Below are 20722 nucleotides of genomic sequence, written 5' to 3'. Positions count from 1 at the left end.
ACGTCCTATCAATATTCTGTACTAAACCTTTCCGCACAGTCAACGGGGCTGTCTAACAGTAAGACTTTTTTGCCCACAGCAACCAATCATAGCGCAGCTTTTATTTTTCCATAGCAGCTTTAGACCTGAAAGCTATGGGTAACAGGCAGTCTTAGGCCTCATGCACACGACCGTTGTGTGCACCCGTGGCCGCTGTGCCGTTTTCCGTTTTTTTTCGTGGACCCATTGACTTTCAATGGGTCCGTGGAAAAATCGGAAAATGCACCGTTTTGCAGCCGCATCCGTGATCCGTGTTTCCTGGCCGTGAAAAAAATATGACCTGTCCTATTTTTTTCACGGCCAACGGTTCACGGACCCATTCAAGTCAATGGGTCCGTGAAAGAACACGGATGCACACAAGATTGGCATCCGTGTCCGTGATCCGTGGCCGTAGGTTAGTTTTTATACAGACGGATCCGAAGATCCACTGGCCACCAATGAGTAAACTACAGGGGAGGGAGGGGGGGGCCGGCCACACTGGCCACCAATGTGTTAACTACAGGGGGGGGGGGCTGCCCCCTGCTGCCTGGCAGCACCTGCCAGGCAGCAGGGGGCAGTCATGTACACAGTTCTTTTAGTATAGTCTAACCTGAAGCGTCCCCATCACCATGGGAACGCCTCTGTGTTAGAATATACTGTCGGATTTGAGTTTCACGATGTAACTCAAATCCGACTGTATATTCTAACATAGAGGCGTTCCCATGGTGATGGGGACGCTTCAAGTTAAAATATACCATCGGATTGGAGAAAACTCCGATCCTATGGTATATTAACTCCTGACTTTACATTGAAAGTCAATGGGGGACGGATCCGTTTGAAATTGCACCATATTGTGTCAACGTCAAACAGGTCCGTCTCCATTGACTTGCATTGTAATTCAGGACGGATCCGTTTGGCTCCGCACGGCCAGGCGGACACCAAAACGACTTTTTTTTCATGTCCGTGGATCCTCCAAAAATCAAGGAAGACCCACGGACGAAAAAACGGTCACGGATCACGGAAAAACGGAACCCCGTTTTGCGGACCACAAAAAAATACGGTCGTGTGCATGAGGCCTTACTGTTACACAGTTTTGATAAATATGCCCCATATATTAAATCTTTTGTTTTACCTTTTATGTCGTTAGATGTCATTACATGTGTCAATGTTTACCACAACTAGAAACTATACTAATATAAAAATTATCTTCTGACGCTAAAAAGGAAATAATGGAAATAGAGGAATATTGCACAATTCACACATTGAGATTGTAGCATTCTGTCTTAAAGTTATCAGACTGAGAATTTGCAGCTGTACAGTTTAGGATCTTTTAGACTCTCTTATGTAGGCGAGATATAATGGTATCCATTAACCCTTTAAGGCCCTTGCCATTTTTCACCTTAAGGACCAAGACATTTTTTGAAAATCTGACGTGTCACTTTATATGGTAATAACTTTGGAATCCTTTTACTTATTAAATTTACAGAAAATGTTGAAAAATTAAAAAAAATTAAAATGGAATTTTTCTGCTTTTAAGGCAGATAGTGATACCTCATAAAAGATTTATTACTTTACATTTCCCATATGTCCACTTTTATGTTGGCATCATTTTGTAAAGGTAATTTTATTTTTTTAAGTTGTTATAAGGCTTAGAATTTTATAAGCACATTTTTTAAAAAAGTTTCTGAAGCCCACTTTTTTAAGAACCAGTTCAGTTATGAAGCCACTTTGTGTAACTTACATAGTGGAAACCACCCATAAATGACCCCATTTTAGAAGCTACACCCTCAAGTTATTAAAAACTGATTTTACAAACTTTGTTAACCCTTTAGGTGTTCCATTTTTAATATTTTTTTTACTGTAATACATCAAGGGTTAACAATTAAACAAAACGAAATGTTTATTACCATGATTCTGCAGTTTACAAAAACAACCCATATGTGGTCATAAACTGCTGTATGGGCACACGGCAGGGCACGGAAGGAAAGGAGAGTCATAGATTTTCGAGAACAGATTTTACTTGGATAATTAAAAGTTGCCATGTGACATTTAAAGATACCGATTTTTTAAACAACTAAGTGAGTTTCATTGGTACTATTTTGGATACATATGATTTTAATTGCTCTATATTACGCTTTTTGTCAAGAAAAAGCGTAATATAGAGCAATTAAAATCATATGTATGCAAAATAGTACCAATAAAACTCACTTGGTTGTTTAAAAAATCTGTATCTTTAAATGTCACATGGCAACTTTTAATTATCCAAGTAAAATCTAGGCAAAATATAGGCAAGGTCACCAAAAAATGGCTGTTCTGGCACAGTTTTTATTTTTGTTTTTTTACAGTGTTCACCTGACAGGTTAGATTGTGTGCTACTTTTATAGAACAGGTTGTTACGGACGTGACAATACCAAATATGTGTACTTTTATTTTTCTTTTGTTTTAGTTTTACATAATAAAGCATTTTGGAAAAAAAATCATGTTTTTGTGTTTCCATTTCTAAAAGCCATATTTTTTTATATTTTTCAGGCAATTGTCTTATGTAGGGGCTCATTTTTTGTGGGATGAGGTGACGGTTTGATTAGTACTATATTGGGGTACATACCACTTTTTGATCACTTGGTCCACTTTTTGTGATGTAAGGTTGCAAAAAATGGCTTATTTGGCACAGTTTTTTTTACGGCATTCACCTGATGGGGTGGATCATGTGATATTTTTACTGAGCCGGTCGGCGATACGTAATATGTCTATTTTTTGTTTTTTTTCCCCTATTTTTTATAATTTTATGTCTTTATTATGGGAAAGGAACGTTTTGTTTTGTTTTTTTACTTGAAATTAACTTTTTTTACTTGAAATGTATTTGTTAAAAAGCATCACTTTTAATTTTGTCCCACTAGGGGACTTCAACGTTTCAATGTAGTAGAATTCATGTTGTATTGTACTGCATTGATTATCAGTATATTACACAGTGTAATACACTGACAGTTCGTCTATGAGACACAGCCTATGGGCTGGGCCTCATAGGTCTCCGTAGCTACCAGGCCCCAAAGCCTTTAAAAGGCTTCAGGCTGATATGGCAACCATTGAGGCCCCGTCATCACAGCGCGGGGATCCGATGAATAAGCAGGGGGAGTGCTAACTTCCTGTATGCTGCAGTCAGCGCTGACCGCAGAATATGAGGGGTTAATCCGTGGGCATCAGTGTTGTCACCGATGCTGGTGGATACAGCAGGGGCCTGGCTGTCAGTAACAGCAGGGATCTGCCACTGATCAAGACGTGCAGTGCAGGGGACGGACTACAAGACGAGAATGCTTTTCCTGGTGCACTAAGTACTGGCAATTTAGGACAAGCATTCTCGTCTATGTTCATTAACCTGTTCATTTGTATCGACAAGTTGTACATGTCTGCCGCATATGTTAAAATGAGTAATAACATAAAAAAAATATGACGTTGACAAATTTATTTCAAACTAAAAGTGTTAAAGTCATGGTCAAAATTTGTTTTGATGCTTCTTTCTATTACATTCAATTGGTAGGTTTTTGCTAATAATGAGATTATATTTGTGTTGTCTTGTTAGAGTATCTTGTTAGAGTCTATGGAATTTTTGTTCCTGAAGTGAACTGGTTGTCCATGTTTAGAGAAAAGGGTTTGATTTTTTCCCTAGAAACAATGGAACTTTTGTTCTGCGTGTTGTATTTTAGCTCATTCTCGTTCACTTGTCACCAGAAGAAATAGTACATATGGGTCAGCAATAAGACCTTCGCCCATGTGCATGTGATCACAGATTGCCAATTCAAGGTTCCAGTGTAGATCACAGCTTCACAGGGGTTAAGTAGAAAATCCAAGACATTTATTTAAGTAGGTGGCTCCTTAAAAAAGTTAGACATTTCCGCAATACAATACCCTCTTTTCAAGTTACAGAGTCACATAAAGTGCATACATATTTACCCTCGCCAGTTATCATCACACTGTGTATACCTAATATTGATCTCCATAAGTAATAAAAATAGACCAGCTATTGGTTTAGTGAAAGTGGGTGACATCCCAAACATATATAACTATCCAAAAAGATAATCCCATAATATCCGTATATCCATTCCTTAAAGACTCCATAACAGGATAGTAGAAAGAAAAAAAAGAAAAAAATCAAATAGCGGGGATATTGATATTATAACATCCACATTAGCATCAATGCAGAACCTTTAGTCTCCATAGAACAGCTTTAAAGGCGGCAACAAGGATGCAGCATGTGTATTTCATGTGCACTAGCGCTCATGTACACGACCATTTTTTACGGCTCAGATGTGGACCCATTCACTTCAATGAGGTTGTCCGCATCTGTTGCTCTGTTCAGTGTCCCTGCAAAAGAGACAGAACATGTCCTATTCTTGTCCATTTTGTGGACAAGAATAGATATTTCTATCATGGGCCGCTCATTCTGTTGCGGAATGCACACGGCCGGCATCTGTGTTTTGCAGACCTCAATGCATGGCACGGTCGTGTGCATGAGCCCTTAGTCCCTAAAAAATCACACACAAAAAAAGATGTTCAAATTACAATCTAAAGACACTATCGAAATAGGGGATCATAAATGACATGTGACCATGACATGTCCTCCTTACTAAATGTATGTGTATATATATATATATATATATACACACACATACACACACAGTAAAAGCCTCTTAAAAGACAAGGGGGCATTCCCTGCAGTTGGAGAAATAAGTTTTGTCTCCAGAGGTGACAATCCATAGCAGTGAATTTGTAGAATGGACAACCTTAAGAGATGGAAACAGGAGCAGAAACAATTGATGGCTTCAAAAAAGGCTTTATGTGACATGTGCATTAGTGTCGGCTTTACCTGCCGATATCAGTGTCATTGTAACTTCAACTGTCTTATGTGCATGGGGGTTTCTTAACTCATCCCTGACAGAAGATATATTGGGAAAGAAGGATCAGGTATTTTGGAAATCATCATGCAGGACTCTTTGTTCCAGCCTGGGAATTGTCTGTCACCAGCTTATTCCTTCTCCCCAGTGAAAAAAAGCATGGTAGTCTTATTAGGGACAAATAAATGTTCAACCAATTGATATCTTAAAGGAGTTTTCCAGGATTTTGATAATGATGACTTCTCCTCATGGTAGGTCATCAGTATCTGATCAGTGGGGATCCGTCACCCAGGACCCCCTCTGATCAGCTGTTTGAGATGGCACCAGCGCTCCTGTGAGCCTTCTCCATGCTCATTATGCACAGCGCAGTACATTGTAAAGCGCCTGTGCTTGGTATTGCGCTTAACTCCATTGAAGTGAATGGGGCTGAGCGTGATACCAAGCACAGCTGCAATACAATGTACGGCACTGTGCTTGGTGAGCACGGAGAAGGCCCCGATTCTTATAGGAGCGCTGCTGCCTTCTCAAACAGTTGATCGCCACCATCAATCAAATACTGATGACCTATCCTGAGGATAGGTCATCAGAATCAAAATCCCAGAAAACCCCTTTAAATGCATAGCCACCTTAAAGGGTTTCTGTCACCAGAAATACCTAAATTAAACTGGGTGACATTAGCGATGTGCTAATGTCAGCTGAACCTAACTAGCCTATTCCTAGTGTTATCCATGCCCCCGTTACTCCATAAATGTAACTTTTACAATATGCAAATTAGCCTCTGGGATCAGGGTGGGCGTTGCTCCTGCTCCTAGAGGCTCAGTTCTCCCACCTCTGTCCCCTCCCTCCAAGTCTTGATTGACAGGGCCAAGCAGCGTTAGCATCCTCCTGCAGGCCCTGAGTGCATGGTAAATCTCGCGCCTGCGCAGTGCCGTTCAGTATTTAGCGCAGGCGCAGTAAGGATGTCGGCAGCCAGTGAGCGTCCTTCCTTCACTATGCTTGTGCAGAGTACTGCACGGCGCAGGCGCACGTTTTAATATGTACTCAGGGCTGGCAGGAGGATGTGAACGCTGCCTGGCCCTGTCAATCAAGACTTGGAGGGAGGTGACAGAGGTGAGAGAACGGAGCCTCTAGGAGCAGGAGCAATGACTCCCCTGCTCCTTGAGGGAAATTTGCATATTATAAAAGTTACATTTATGGACTAACAGGGGCATGGATAAAACTAGGAATAGGCTAGTTAGTTCAGCTGACATTAGCACATCGCTAATGTCAGCCAGTTTAATTTAGGTATTTCTGGTGACAGAAACCCTTTAAGATGATTTTTTGAAACAACATATCATCCAAAGTAGTGTAATTATATAGAATTATTGACTGAATTTTGAGTCAAAAAGGGTTTTATCTCCTTTTCTCAAATTGGTTCATGCCCTTTAGTATTTTTTGCCTTTGCCATAGATTAGTAAGGAAAAAATGAAGGTCAAGGATTTTCATCTCCTAGTCCTAGTTGACCTTTTTCGATCTTGATGGACATATGTTTTTTTTTAAACTATAACTAATGTTACAAAAAAAAATTAAAATCAAAAGTCAACGCAGCAGGAAGAAATACTGTAGAAAAGATCATTGTGCATTCAATAAAATTAAGGAGCCAAAATTTAATTGAATTTAATAATTCTGTCAAAATTAAATAAAACTTGACAATTAAAGAACAAAAAGTTCTGCTGAAGTTGAAAAATAACAGCAAAATTAAGATCTGAAAAGTGGAAATCAGCAGTGGTACTCAGCAGGTCCCAATGTGATATTTAGAATGTTATATCTAAATGAAGGGCATATTAAAAGGAGCTAAAGTAAAAAAGATTTAAAAAAAAACTTAAAACATCTTCATTTCGATGCAAGTATTTTTTTTATTTAAATACTTTTTATTAAATCCTGATTCCTACCGGGTTCTGCATCCCTCTAGATTTAATTTTCTTACCTTAGTATTTAAATGAATAGAAGTACAAAAAACTCATAGAACTTTATTAAAGACATTTGCACTGACACCACAATGACTTCATGAAAGGATGTTTTTGAGAACATTTTACAATTCAGAAGAGTATTTGTGGTCTTTCAAAAAACAATTGTGACGTTAAAGGGGGGAGGGGTGTTCCATGTATAATTTTGTCCATACCACTCATTATGCTCACTTTGCTGATTTTCTACATTTACTACATAGCACATTTTTACATTGTGTAGTTTATGAAGTGGTGATTTTATTCTTTTATATAAAATAAGGAAAATTGGCTTCTAGCATACCTCATGGCGTTTTTTATCTTCCTCTCTGTCAACTCTGCAGTTCAGCGGTGCAGTTATATATTCTAAAGCCTTTTGTGTCGTGTATAAGTAGAAAGAAGTAAGGGCCTATTTGCCGTTCAGCGGTGCAGTTATATGTTCTAAAGCCCTTTTTTCCGTATAGTAGTGTAAAAAAATTAAAAATATTTGCCGTTGTGTGGTGAAGTGAGAAAATTACAGTCTTTTTTGGGGTCTTTTAATTTCCTTTTTATTTATTTATTTGATCTAACAGTATGTCAGACAGAGAAGTGCCAGGCCCTGCACAGCGGAGTGGAAGAGACCTAAATGTTTCTGGCGCAGGCACAGGTCGCAGCAGAGTAAGGGAGCGTGGAAGCAGGAGTTGCAGCGAGAGGCCTGAGCTCCCAGTGTCATCTAGCAGTCGTGTCTTGACCAGCAATCCAGCGGTTCTTGACTCGGTCACTTAATCACAAGTGACATTAGACACCCCCAGCCAAGAGTCGGTGGGTTCGTCAGACACAACCCTTAGTTGGCATGACCCGGGAACAGGCACTGTGCCCTCACCTATCCTCAATCTGCCTCTGTCCTTTTCTGTTCCCTCAGCCAAAGAAGTATTATATGCTGCAGGCTCAGCCCCACTATACAGCGAGGACAAGCTAATAGAGGACAGTCAGCAGCTACTGGCCAGCCAAGATGTGGAGGAGACATCCGCTGCATCCTTTGCTAGGCGGGCAAATTGTGATGAGGAGAGTGGTGTGGGTGCTGGTGTTGAGAGTGGTGAGGCTCCTGATCCAGAGACAGTTGATGATATCAGTGACATGCAGACAGTACTCGATGATGATGATGACGAAGGGGCTTCATCATCGGGAGACGATAGTGGCAGCTTTCCCATGAGGCAGCGGCAGAGCCAGCAAGTCACTAGGGTGGCCGGGAGTCAGCAGGGTGGCAGCAGTGGGAGGTCGGGAGCCAAACGTGCCCGGGGTAGACCACCCGCTTCGCAGGAGCCTAAATGCCTGGAAAGTAGTGGTGCAGTGGTTCACGGAAGCAGCGGTGATAGCAGTCAGTCAGTGCGTAGCCTTGATGGTAAAATCACCTATTCGGCGGTGTGGCAGTGTTTTGTTAAGCCGACGGAGGAGGTAAACATGGCCATATGTAGAATCTGTGGGCAGAAGGTGACAGGCCAGGATGCCAATGTTGTCACCACAGTCCTGTGTCAACATTTGCAGCATCACCATAATGTGTCCTGGAAGAACCGTGACTCCGATGTGGTGGTCCAGCCTGCAGCAGCAACCGCTGCATTACCCAGTGGAACGCACCCGGTTTTAGTCAGTCAAGGCTCCACCACCTCAGCCGAAAGGAGCTGTCTGTGCTTTCCATCTTCTGCTGGTCCTGATGCTCCTGCTCTTCCTCTTCCTACTCCTCATCAGTAATTCCGTCAGCAATTGATCACCGAAGTGATTGCCAAGAGACAACAGTATGTGTGCACTCATCCAGCGGTGCAGAATCTGAATGTGCTCCTGTCCAAGTTGTTGGTGCTGCAGTCCCTCCCTTTCCATGTGGTGGACTCTGCACCTTTCAGTGAACTGATGGCTTGGGCGGAGCTGAAGTGGAGAGTCCCATGTCGTCATTTCTTTGCCAAAAAGGCAGTACCAGCCATGCACACACATGTAGAACAGAAGGTGGGCCAGTCCTTGAGCCTGTCGATGTCTGCCAAAGTGCACGGCAGCACCGACGTGTAGAGCAGTAACTACAGTCAGAGACAATACATGTCCTTTACGGCCCACTGGGTGAATGTGATTCCTGCACAGCCACACCAGCAACTTGGCTGCTTCCACCTCCACGTTGTCACGTTGTTGGTCATGCGACAGTGTCTACCTCCTCATCCTCCACCGTGTTCTCAGCCTCCACTGCAGGGACAATGCACAGTGCGCCTCCAGCATACCACATGTGCAGTGCACTGCGGTGTCACACTGTTCTGCACCTCGAACTGAGTCACACAGGGGAGGTACTGCTCCGTGTCCTTCATCAAGAAATCGAATCCTGGCTTTCTCCGTGACAACTGAAAATAGGAACCATGGTGACCGACAGCGGGAAGAACATGGTGTCGGCGCCCTGCATGGCACACATGTTCAATCTGGTTGTCAAGCGGTTCCTGAAGTCTTCCACCCATCTGCAAGACATCCTAAAAATGGCCAGGAAACTTTGCATGCACTTCAGCCACTCATACACTGCAAAGCACATCCTCCTTGAGCTGCAGCGGCATAACGGCATCCCCCAACATAGGCTGATATGCAACGTTTCCACCCGCTGGAATTCCACCCTCAATATGTTGGACCAACTATATGAACAGAGAAAGGCCATAAACGATTTCTTGATAATCCAAGCAGACAGGAGTACTCCTCTGTGTAACTTCGATGTCAGCCAGTGGCAGCTCATGCGTGACACCTGCCGTTTGCTCAGGCCCTTTGAGGAGGCCACCTTATTTGTCAGTCTCCAGGACTACGGGATGAACAACATCTTTCCACTGCTTCATGTCCTGAAACAGATGTTGGTAAATCTGGCTGGTCAGGGGAATGGAGATGTGGCGCATAGATCTCACGGCCTCATGAGCCCTGTGGGGGCTGAACTGAAGGAGGAGGACATTGGAGCACAAGCAATGTGTAGCGAAATGGGTGGATTTTACACACAGGTGACAGGTGGAGAGGAGGAGCAGGAGCAGCCAGAGGAGCTACAGGGTGATGAGGAAGACGAGGCAGAGGACCCAGACACACCGTGGCAGTATGCAGTGGAGATGGAGGCAGGGAGTACTTCCGAGTCACTTTCACAAATGGCCCAATGCATGCTCACTTGCTTGCGTAGTGACAGCCGGATTGTCACCATTCGTGGATCAGCCAGGATTTCCACCCACCAATGCCTGATGCACTAGATTATTCATGGTGCCACACCGACACTTTGACAAAAGAGACCAGTTTCCTCTGGCTACCTGCCTCAGCTACTATTCTCATGCTGCCACCCACCTGATGCCACACATCTGATGCCAAGTGCTCCTTCTTTCACCCACCATATTCAGCTGGTACTCGTATTGCCACCCACCTCCCCACAGTCATTTTGTGGTCTCCTGATGCTGCTGCCACCTCCACAATCTGTCCCAGGGTCACTCTGTGGTCTCCTGATGCTGTTGCCACCTCCACACTATGTCAGCTTGCCACTCTGTGGTCTCCTTATGCTGCTGCTACCTCCCCACTCTGTCACAGGTCACTCTGTGGTCTCCTGGTGCTGCTGCCACCTCCACACTGTCACCTTTCCATTCTGTGGTCTCCTGATGCTGCTGTTATTTCCACACTATGTCACCTTGCCACTCTGTGGTTTCCTGATCCTGCTGCCACCTCCCCACTCTGTCATTGTGCCACTCTGTCGCATCCTGATGCTGCCACCACCTCCACATTGTCATTCTGCCGCTCTGTGGCCTCCTGATGCTGCTACTACCTCCACACTGTCATTGTGCCACTCTGTGGCCTCCTCCTGCTGCTTCCACCTCACTACTATGTCATAGGGCCACTATGTTGACTTTTCATGCTGTTCCCACCCTCCCCACTACATGACTGTCAGCCAGGCCGAAAGACAAAATAGTGGCCCAATCATTTATTTGACCCTTCTTCTGATCTGTCAAGGAAGGAAAAATGAGACTCACAATGGATCCTGTCTGTGTAGCAGCTGTAAGGCCTGCATGGTCCCATCAGAATTAGCTTTTGATTTGGTAGCCAAAAACAGGAGTGGGTACAAAACACAGAAGACCTGCAAATATTCCATTTACGTGTCATCTCTGTTTTGGATCCACTTCTGTTTTTTTTGGCTTCAGCAATACTGATGGATTACTGACCAAATTCTGACTGAGTGAAGGCGGATGCTTAACAGACAGGATTCATTTTTTGGGGGTTATTCTGGCGGATCAGAGGAAGGGCAAAATAATCAGTGACATCAACACAAATTTACTGCTGACACCCACTCTATTCTGTCGGGGGGCTCTACTTGTATAAGCGTTTAATAGAACAGGTTCTGTAGACAGGTAAAAATACAGTTCTGTTTTCCTGCAGTTACTACAGGGAAGGGGGAGAGGCTCACTGTGTAGGAATGTATACAACTCCATAATAAGTTACTGTACCCAACCATAATAGCAGGGAATGAATTATCCTATTTAGTTCAATGTTTTCTCCAGAAGGGTTTAAACGGGTAATTGCACGCCTACAGCAAAGAAAAAAAAGAATTTACCTTATTCAGATTTCCTTATTAATTCATATTTCACTTACAGTTTTCAAGATTTTTAAATACTGAATAGAAGAAATGTTTTTAATATACTGGAATAGTAGTCAAAAAGAACTCTTCTGCAAGGTGTCAGTTGATACCGCAATTGAGAGCAAAGACAAGTCTTCAGAATACTGTCGTCAGGTAGATAGAACCATTGTTCAGGCTGTCTGAAGATTTGCGCATAAGGCAGTGAATTCAATCCACCGAGGGTGAGAACACACAGCCAGTACATATTCAAGGTTTAGCATGTATGCTTCTAAAACATCTTTCTAGTCTACACTGCACAAAGAGCATGGGAGCATGAAGAGCAAAAAGAGTTTTTGAGGGATATACTGTATCTTTTTATAATCTCATGACACTCAGGTTATCGTTATGGTCATTTCTAACTATTTTATTCAACATAATGCATACAAATTATATAGGTACTGTATACCTTTTTTACTACCATATTTTACCCTCAAATCTGTCATTTTTGTCTCATTTTACTCACTCGCATTTCCACACTGTGCGCCCACAAATGCGTACTGCATGCTAGTGAACAAATCCTCTCCATAATATTATAGCAACATATTTTGTAAGGCTGAAACAAGACGTCCATCCATCCAGGTCAGCCTAATATCCTGCAAAGTTGAGCCTGAGGAAGGCAAAAAACTCTGATGAGGTAAAAGTCAATTTTCCATGTCTTAGGGAAAAAATCCAGAATAACAAACTGGATAACTAACCTTCTCCAGAAATCTATGAACTGAAGTGTACAGCCAAATGGTCAGGTTTCCTGATAAAGTTTTGAAAGCCAAAAATAGGAGTAAATTAAAAAGCAGTGGAGAAGTTGTGCCTGTCCTTTATACTTTCTTTCCTTTTATGATAAAATTCTGATGTTGGCTTCCAAAACTGCACTAGGAAATCTGACTGTGTGGCCATACCCTAACCTTGGTACTCTCAAGATATCCTGCAAACTTAGGTGTCCACACCATGCAGTGCACGGCCCTTATGCACATGGTGCACAGACAGGGAGCGCAAATAAGCAGGAGTGCATGAGGCGAGGTAAGGCGATTGCCTCAGGCAGCACTAGGGCAAGAGGGGTGCAGCGGAAGGGGGATTATTTGTTTCTGCAGTATAGTATTGGGAAGCACAGTGGGCACAGTATGTGGTGCTGTATTACCCTGTATCTTTTGTAGCTCTGTATGTAATGTTTTCTAAGTATGTCTTTAACAGTAGTGCTGGAAGGAAGGAATTAGCTTAAGAAATTTGTATTGGGGGGTTGGGGTGCTGTTTCAGTATTTGCCTCAGGCAGCAGAACGGCTAGGTGCATGACTGCAAGTAAGAAAGAAGATAAAAATGATAGATTCAGAATCAGTGTCGTTTTAGCAATTTCCATGTTAATGTAGTTTAAAAATGGTTAATGTAGTTTAAAGTTTTAAGTTGATCTCCTGTAGCTAAAATCCTGCTTTGAGCATGTTAAAATCAGCAAATGTTATTAAAATAGTTCTGCCATGAAAAGCAGGGCCATGCATTTAGTGCAAAAGGTCTTCTCCAGGAAAGCTTCCCTGATCTCCACACCCATAATATGATGTCAGGAAACTAAACTAATTACACTTTTTAGTGTCAGCATCTACAGAGTTAAATTCTAATAATATTGCACTAGAAATCGAAGTCTATCATCTTATAGACTACTGTTTCCTTCCATCACATACCTTTCTACCTAAAATTTTCTGCACCCCTCTCAGAGCGACATTAGGAGAAAGGAAGAGAGATAGAGGGACAAGGGGAAGCAGGTTTTTATAAGCATTATTTTTTTTTTTGTAACAAAACCATAATATAAATTACATTTTACTATATTTGTCTGGCGATTTGGCCTCATAATTTGCCATAATTTAGGATGTTTGCAGTACCTCGGTATATTTCTGGCCCTTACATGTAATTGATGCATAGCTGTTGACTGTCCTTCAAATTCTATGACTTGCCAAGATTCCAAGATTTACCCAGAAATCCATTTTTCAAAACTAATGAACCTTGAAACTATACTTCTTCTTTACTGCTTGTAGATGTGGTTTTAATAACTCATTTATATAACATACGCCATGCAGTTAGATCTAATTGGAAAGGATGTTTTCCAATTTAGTAAAGGCTATTGAACATAATCTGGATGTGAGCATCATGTGTTTGGCTTACACCCTACATTCTGCTGAATTCTGCCAGGAAAATCCCATTGATGCACAGTTTGAAGCTGCATTGCAGTAAATATTGTCATGGGATACCTAATTTTATAGTGATGTATGAGACTTCAATCTTCTTAGTCCTACAGTAGTTCTTATTGAAGGGCATTCCATAGTGCATCACATTGCTATGTATTATAGCCGACCAAGAAAACAAGAAAAATCTATGTCTTTTCCATTGCTATGATTTCCTGTGCCTTGACATTGGTAAGAACAGGGCTATTTCAGAAGATGTGTGTTATTTAGATTTTGAATTCCGTTTTTTAAGCCAAAGCCAGATACCGATAAAAAGACTGTCTTCTACTGCTTTTAGATCCACTCCTGACTTTGACTTCAAAAACACTTCCAGCAACTCATATAACCCATTAAAAATTATATACTTTAATTTCAATCCTTAAAATTAATGGATACATATACAAAAAGGACGAGGGTCCATTCAGATATATTACCACACTAAGCACCTCAAAGCATACCAGGGGATGGAGGGGAAACTGTCCCTATAGTCTCTCCCTGGTCTAATACTTAGCCCAGGGGCGACCCCCAATGATGGGGACTCCCTGTCCTCGAACCTGGGCTGAACTAAACCTCACACAGCCCTGACACGGTGGTCCTAAGAGGGTGGGGAGGTAAATAGATTGGTGCTTAAAAGTGGGCAGATACAGAAAAACAAAAAACGACAATACCACATATAGCTACCCTAATGATATAGGGCCTATTGATGAGCTGTGTATACAGCCCTCGTGCTGCTGATTACAGCCAACTAGATACACAGTACATCCTTGTTTGTACACATAAATGTCAATAATAACCCGACGCGTTTCACCCACTCTGTGGGATAATCAGGGGGTCAATACATTGTGGATGCAGGATATCTATATGATATTATGATATCCTATGTTCAATAGATGTCCAAAAAGATAATAAGGGGACCATTCATTGATAGCAGGGGGAAAGATGAAGATCGGACGGACTAGGTAAGGCACATGTCAAGGTCGTTAGCCAATTTCGCTGGAATCCCATGTAGATATCTGTGGAGGAAAAGTACAAATGGTATAGAACCAAATATGCCCAATGCATAGCCTCCACAAGTGTCCACAGTTAAAAGGTAGAACTCACAGTCTTAGAGCCAGCATCAAGGGTCCAGTGATTTCTTGAATGGCCTCAAACAAAATAAATGACCTAGACTGTAAAGGATAAAAAATTTCCTAATCACCAGTCGCACTCAAAATAGTGAGGACTAGAAGGGGATGCATATCCCTACTTACAGTCAGTTGTCCGTCTCAGGGTTCGGTCACCCCCTTTCCTCCATAGGCCCATACATGTTTGCGCCAGGTGCCCCCTTTATATACACACGCTGTAACGGGGTTCCGAAGGTGCACTCTGTCCCCCATTAGCCGCAGACCTGCTGCTTAGCTTCGGGAGCGAGGATCTGTGTTTGACCTCGTTCCCAGGGCGGCTTTACTAGCTGGGTGTCTCCCTGCTCCTAAGTCTGCCTTGAGCGCCGAGCTGATCACTCGGTGCTCGACTGGTTGGTCTGTCGGTCATGTGACACTGGCCACGTCACATGACCCTCACTCCCCACTATAAATACAGGCAGCCTGCTGGCCACAGGTTGCCTGTTAATTTAGGTTCCACTTGTGGTTTTGTCTTTCCTGGCGTACTTACCTCCTGCTGAATTCCTGACGATCCTCTGCCTGCTCCTTGTGTACTTTGCTGCTCTCCTGGTATTCTGACCCCGGCCTCCTCCTGACGATCCTCTGCTGACTCCTTTGGTACTACACGACTCTCCTGGTATTTATGACCCCGGCTTCTCCTGACAATTCTCTGCTTGCTCCATTTGTACTTTGTAGCTTTCCTGGTATTGACTCGGTCCGTTCACGTTCTGTTGTTTGTCTGTCTGTCATCCCTGCACTTAGTCCAAGCTAGGGATTGCCGTCCAGTTGTCCCCTGTCATTAGGACTCGCGAGGCAAGTAGGCAGGGCCAGGGGTAAGGGTGGAGCGCAGTGGTCACTTCCCTCCCCCTGTGTGTGTGTACGCAACCGTTACACTCGCTCACCACTCTTAAATTTTCCACCAAAAGTCATCAAGACGTGACCGCGTCCACTTCCTGATTACATCACTTCCGGTCTATGGATATGACCACTTCCGGCCAGTGGAACGCAAAGCAGCGCTCAGCTCCGAGCGTGCTGTTCCGGTCACATGTTTCTGGTCCATGGAACGCAGTGGAACGCAGTCAAATAGTGGAACCAGGAGGGTTTATACTTGTTCTCATTAATGTGGAGAAAGCATAGGACATTGGGCATAGTCATATCGAATACCTTATTCACACGCACAGACCAGCCTCCCAGACACAGATATAGTCTATAGGTACCCCATACATACATGTATTAGTAAAGATGACTAATATAGATGATTTGGGATGGTGGAAATAATACTAAGATATATTTGTAAGATGAGGTGATATATGACACCAAGGTATCATATCGCTCATAACACCCTATGAATTATGTAGAGTGTGTAATTATTATCAAATGAAAAGGTAATAATCATTGATTATGATAATATTCAATTTCGGATGCTTCCCGCATCCGGCCAGTTACGGGATATTAAAATTATTCCGGGCCCGGCAATGTCAGACAGAGAGACAAAAAAGGAAAGGAAAAGGGGGCCAAGTTGTTTGTTATCATCACAGTTAGAGAAAACAGGAGAATGTCAATCTCTCGTTTATCCCGAGGGGGGACTGGGACCGGAACGGATGGATCCATTAACATTCCTTCTGAAGGATCCTCCTATCCCAGTCGCCCCCCCCCGGGGGGATGGTGGTACCAACTCGAGAACTGAGAATCTTAGGCATTTCGGGTCCCCCCCATGACACTCATTAACATGTGATGCCACGGGTGTGACATTCTTTTTCAGTATGTCATTAATGTGTTCGCAGACCCTATCTTGTGTTCCAAGTAGCTTTCAAAGGAACTCACTTCCCACCATGATTTTATATTGTCCTTAGAGGTCATTAAAGACTTGTTTACAGGTGGCTGTGGTGCCTAGTCCTGGAATATCCCTGTCTGAGAATAAATCCTTTGCCTCATTGATCAGGGCCTCGGTAAATATAGTCCCTGAAAGGAAACTGGCCATAACAGTAAATAAATCCTAATCCAGCAGTTAGGTATGAAACAGTCTCAAAGGGTTTGGTAAATGCAAAACTACTTCCAGCAACTCATATAACCCATTAAAAATTATATACTTTAATTTCAATCCTCATATCAACAAGATAGTCCCTAGGGGACTTCGCTTACGAGTTAGACCCGCGGCTAGGATCTCCTCCCCCACATTGGTTACGAGATGGGAAGATGAACTTACCCGTAGTTCCCTTACATTGATGGGTATGCTATTAGAAGAAGACAGTTGTTTGAAAAAACCTCCATTAAATTACAAACACAGATAGGTGTAACCCTCAAACTCAGAGACGACCCGGACTTTGCCAGACGTGAGACATCTTTACAGACTTCCGTTAAAAAGTTTCAGAGCTTAATAAAGGAGTGGAAACAGGCAGTTTGTCCGTGACCTTAGTGAGTTTAGAGAGAATTGAGCATACAGACACAAGAAACTGTTGCTGGATCCAAGATCTCGACTTCAGATGTCGATTCCTCGGATACAGACTCCTACCCTAGGCCATACGGGGGCGTATCTATAAGAGGCTCTTTTGGATCTAGGAGACGGGAGGAAGAAGATGGCAAAGGGACAGGGGTGGAGGAAGAGGGGCGATGGCACGTGGAACTGGTTATGCCAATGCCTCCTCATCTTCGTCTCCATCCATCTCTTCCAACATCACTCCATCTCTACAACCATGTTTTTTAGAAAAGAGTCAGATCCCCTACCAACTGCGGGATCGAGGCAGGACGGACAAGGGGCAATAAATGATCTCCAGATTATTAACTTGACTTCCCGTACTCTTAGTGCGGTGAAGATTGGGGTCCTTAAGAGGGGACTTTCGTTTGTACCCATCACAAATTTTAGCCTCTTTACCTGGACTAAGGACCTCCATCTCTTCTGCCTGAGACTAAAATGGCCAAAAAAATTCAGGAACTCCAATAGACAGACTTGTGAGAGCCTTGGACTGGATGAAGGAGACTTCAAAGACCTCCAGACTCTGACGGAACTAGGGGAGGAAAGGGGTCGTAATCCAGGGCAGGGTCCTTTCACTGCATTAAACCCTAAAAGTAAAAGAATGCCACCGCCCTCAAATTATGAATGTGTGGACATTTTTCTCCAAATGGTTACCTCTGACCTAGATCAACTAGGCAGGGTTGACCCTAGGACCTTTAACCTCTCCCTTGCAGAAATGCAGGCGTTGAGAACATTGGAGAAAGATGATTCCATTATCATCAAACCGTCCTATAATGGCGGTAACCTGGTCATTCTTGATCATGATGTCTATCTACATATGTGCATGGACCTTCTGAAAGACCAGGATGGGTATAGAATACTAGTATCAAATCCTACTCCGTCCTTTCTGGAAGACCTGAAAGCGATACTATTGGGGGGGTCTAAATAAAAAGGTGATCAGTACCTCTGAGTATGAGTTTCTTCTTCCCGTACATCCCTGCATAGCGACATTTTACGGGCTCCCCAAGATACACAAAGGCACAACACCACTAAAAGGCCGTCCAATTGTGTCAGGGGTTAATTCCCTCACACAAAATTGCGGCATATATCTGGACCAGGTGCTCTGTCCCTACCAGCATACACGAGGGACACAATGGACTTCCTGAACAAGATAGATACCCTGAACATGGACCCTGACTGTTTGTTAGCCAGTATCGACGTAGAGTCGCTTTACAGCTCTATTCCATACAACAATGTACTTATAGCCGTTGAGTATTTTCTAAGAACAAGAGGTACACACTGTGTGGCACTCAACATCTTTATCCTGCAGTTACTAGAATTTACGCTGACCCATAACTTTTTTTCTTTTTAATGCACGATTCTACCACCAGCTCAGGGGGATGGCAATGGGGTGTGTCCCCATTTATGCCAACCTCCTTCTGGGCTGGTGGAAGAATACCTGTGTTTTCCCTGACCGACCGGTTTGGTGGGTTGATAACGTCATATTTTGTACACGCTACATTGACGACATCTTTCTGGTGTGGAAGGGCGGACCAGGGGAAGTAAAAAGGTTCATTGTTGAACTTAATAACAATGAGATTGGCCTCCGGTTCACCTATGAATCAGACCTGGACACGATCTATCTCCTGGACATACGGGTAATAAAAGAGGATGATTGACTTGTGACAGACATGTATAGGAAAGCCACGGCCACTAATTCATTTCTTCACTGGAAGAGTCATCACCCCACCCCCCTTAAACGGGGTATACCGAGGGGTCAATACCTCTGAGTAAGAAGAAACTGTTCGGAGGGTGATGCCTTTTTCAGTGAAGCAAGGAAATTACAGGACAGATTCAGGGGTAGGGGGTACCCGCAGACGATTCTAAAGGAGGCATTCAAAAACGCGCAACAGAAAAACAGGATAGACCTCCTGGTCCCAAAACCCAGGGCCACAGACAAACATCAACCGCTGCGTATTATCTCCACCTTTGACGTAGCTAATCACGAAGTGATGACTGTCTTGAAGAGATACTGGCCCATTTTGCGGATGGATTCCGACCTGTCCGATATCCTTACTGATCACCCCTCAATTACGTACCGTAGAGGGAGGAGTATAAAAGATCGTCTTGTCCACAGCCACTTAACACCACCGGTGAAGAAGGGGACATGGTTGGATCGAAAACCCATAGGTGTCTTCAGATGTGGCTCATGTAAGGCATGTGAATACATTTCAACTGCCAAGACTATTACGTGCTCTGTAACCAAACAGATTTTTCAGGTCAGGGATTTTGTTAACTGTAGAAGCAAAGGGGCAATCTACATTTGCCAATGTACGTGTCCTATGGACTATATAGGCAAAACAGTGAGAGAACTCGTTAATGACATACTGAAAAAGAATGTCACACCCGTGGCATCACATATTAATGAGTGTCATGGGGGGGACCCGAAATGCCTAAGATTCTCAGTTCTCGAGTTGTTACCACCATCCCCCCAGGGGGGCGACTGGGATAGGAAGATCCTTCAGAAGGAATATGAATGGATCCATCGGTTCCGGTTCCAGTCCCCCCTCGGGATAAACGAGAGATTGACATTATCCTGTTTTCTCTAACTGTGACGATAACAAACAACTTGTGCCCCCTTTTCCTTTCCTTTTTTGTCTCTCTGTCTGACATTGCCAGGCCCGGAATAATTTTAATATCCCGTAACTGGCAGGATGCGGGAAGCATCCGAAATTGAATATTATCATAATCAATTATTATTACCTTTTCATTTGATAATAATTACACCCTCTACATAATTCATAGGGTGTTATGGGCGATATGATACCTTGGTGTCATATATCACCTCATCTTACAAATATATCTTCGTATTATTTCCACCATGCCAAATCATCTATATTAGTTATCTTTACTAATACATGTATGTATGGCGCACCTATAGACTATATCTGTGTCTGGGAGGCTGGTCTGACCAAATCCTGAGACGGACAACTGACTGTAAGTAGGGATATGTATCCCCTTCTAGTCCTCACTAGTCCTTTTGAGTGCGACTGGTGATTAGGAAATTTTTTATCCTTTACAGTCTAGGTAATTTATTTTGTTTAAGGCCATTCAAGAAATCACTGGACCCTTGATGCTGGCTCTAAGACTGTGAGTACTACCTTTTAACTGTGGACACTGGTGGAGGCTATGCATTGGGCATATTTGGTTCTAGACCATTTGTACTTTTCCTCCACAGATATCTACATGGGATTCCAGCGAAATTGGCTAACGACCTTGACATGTGCCTTACCTAGTCCGCCCGATTTTAATCTTTCCCCCTGCTATCAATGAATGGTCCCCTTATTATCTTTTTGGACATCTATTGAACATAGGATATCATAATATCATATAGATATCCTGCATCCACAA

The 20722-nt window shown here is 43.1% G+C and overlaps 1 protein-coding gene across 1 annotated transcript in view; it reads left to right on the top strand.

The window, feature by feature from the left end:
• The window catches only part of ASTN2 (astrotactin 2), a 945680-nt gene that overhangs the window by 270245 nt on the left and 654713 nt on the right, over nucleotides 1–20722 (top strand). The gene's annotated exons all lie outside the window — the stretch shown is intronic.

The sequence above is a fragment of the Bufo bufo genome, chromosome 8 (genome assembly GCF_905171765.1).
Source record: "Bufo bufo chromosome 8, aBufBuf1.1, whole genome shotgun sequence".
NCBI classification, from domain to species: Eukaryota; Metazoa; Chordata; class Amphibia; order Anura; family Bufonidae; genus Bufo; species Bufo bufo.
This window is presented reverse-complemented; position numbering and strand designations above follow the sequence as displayed.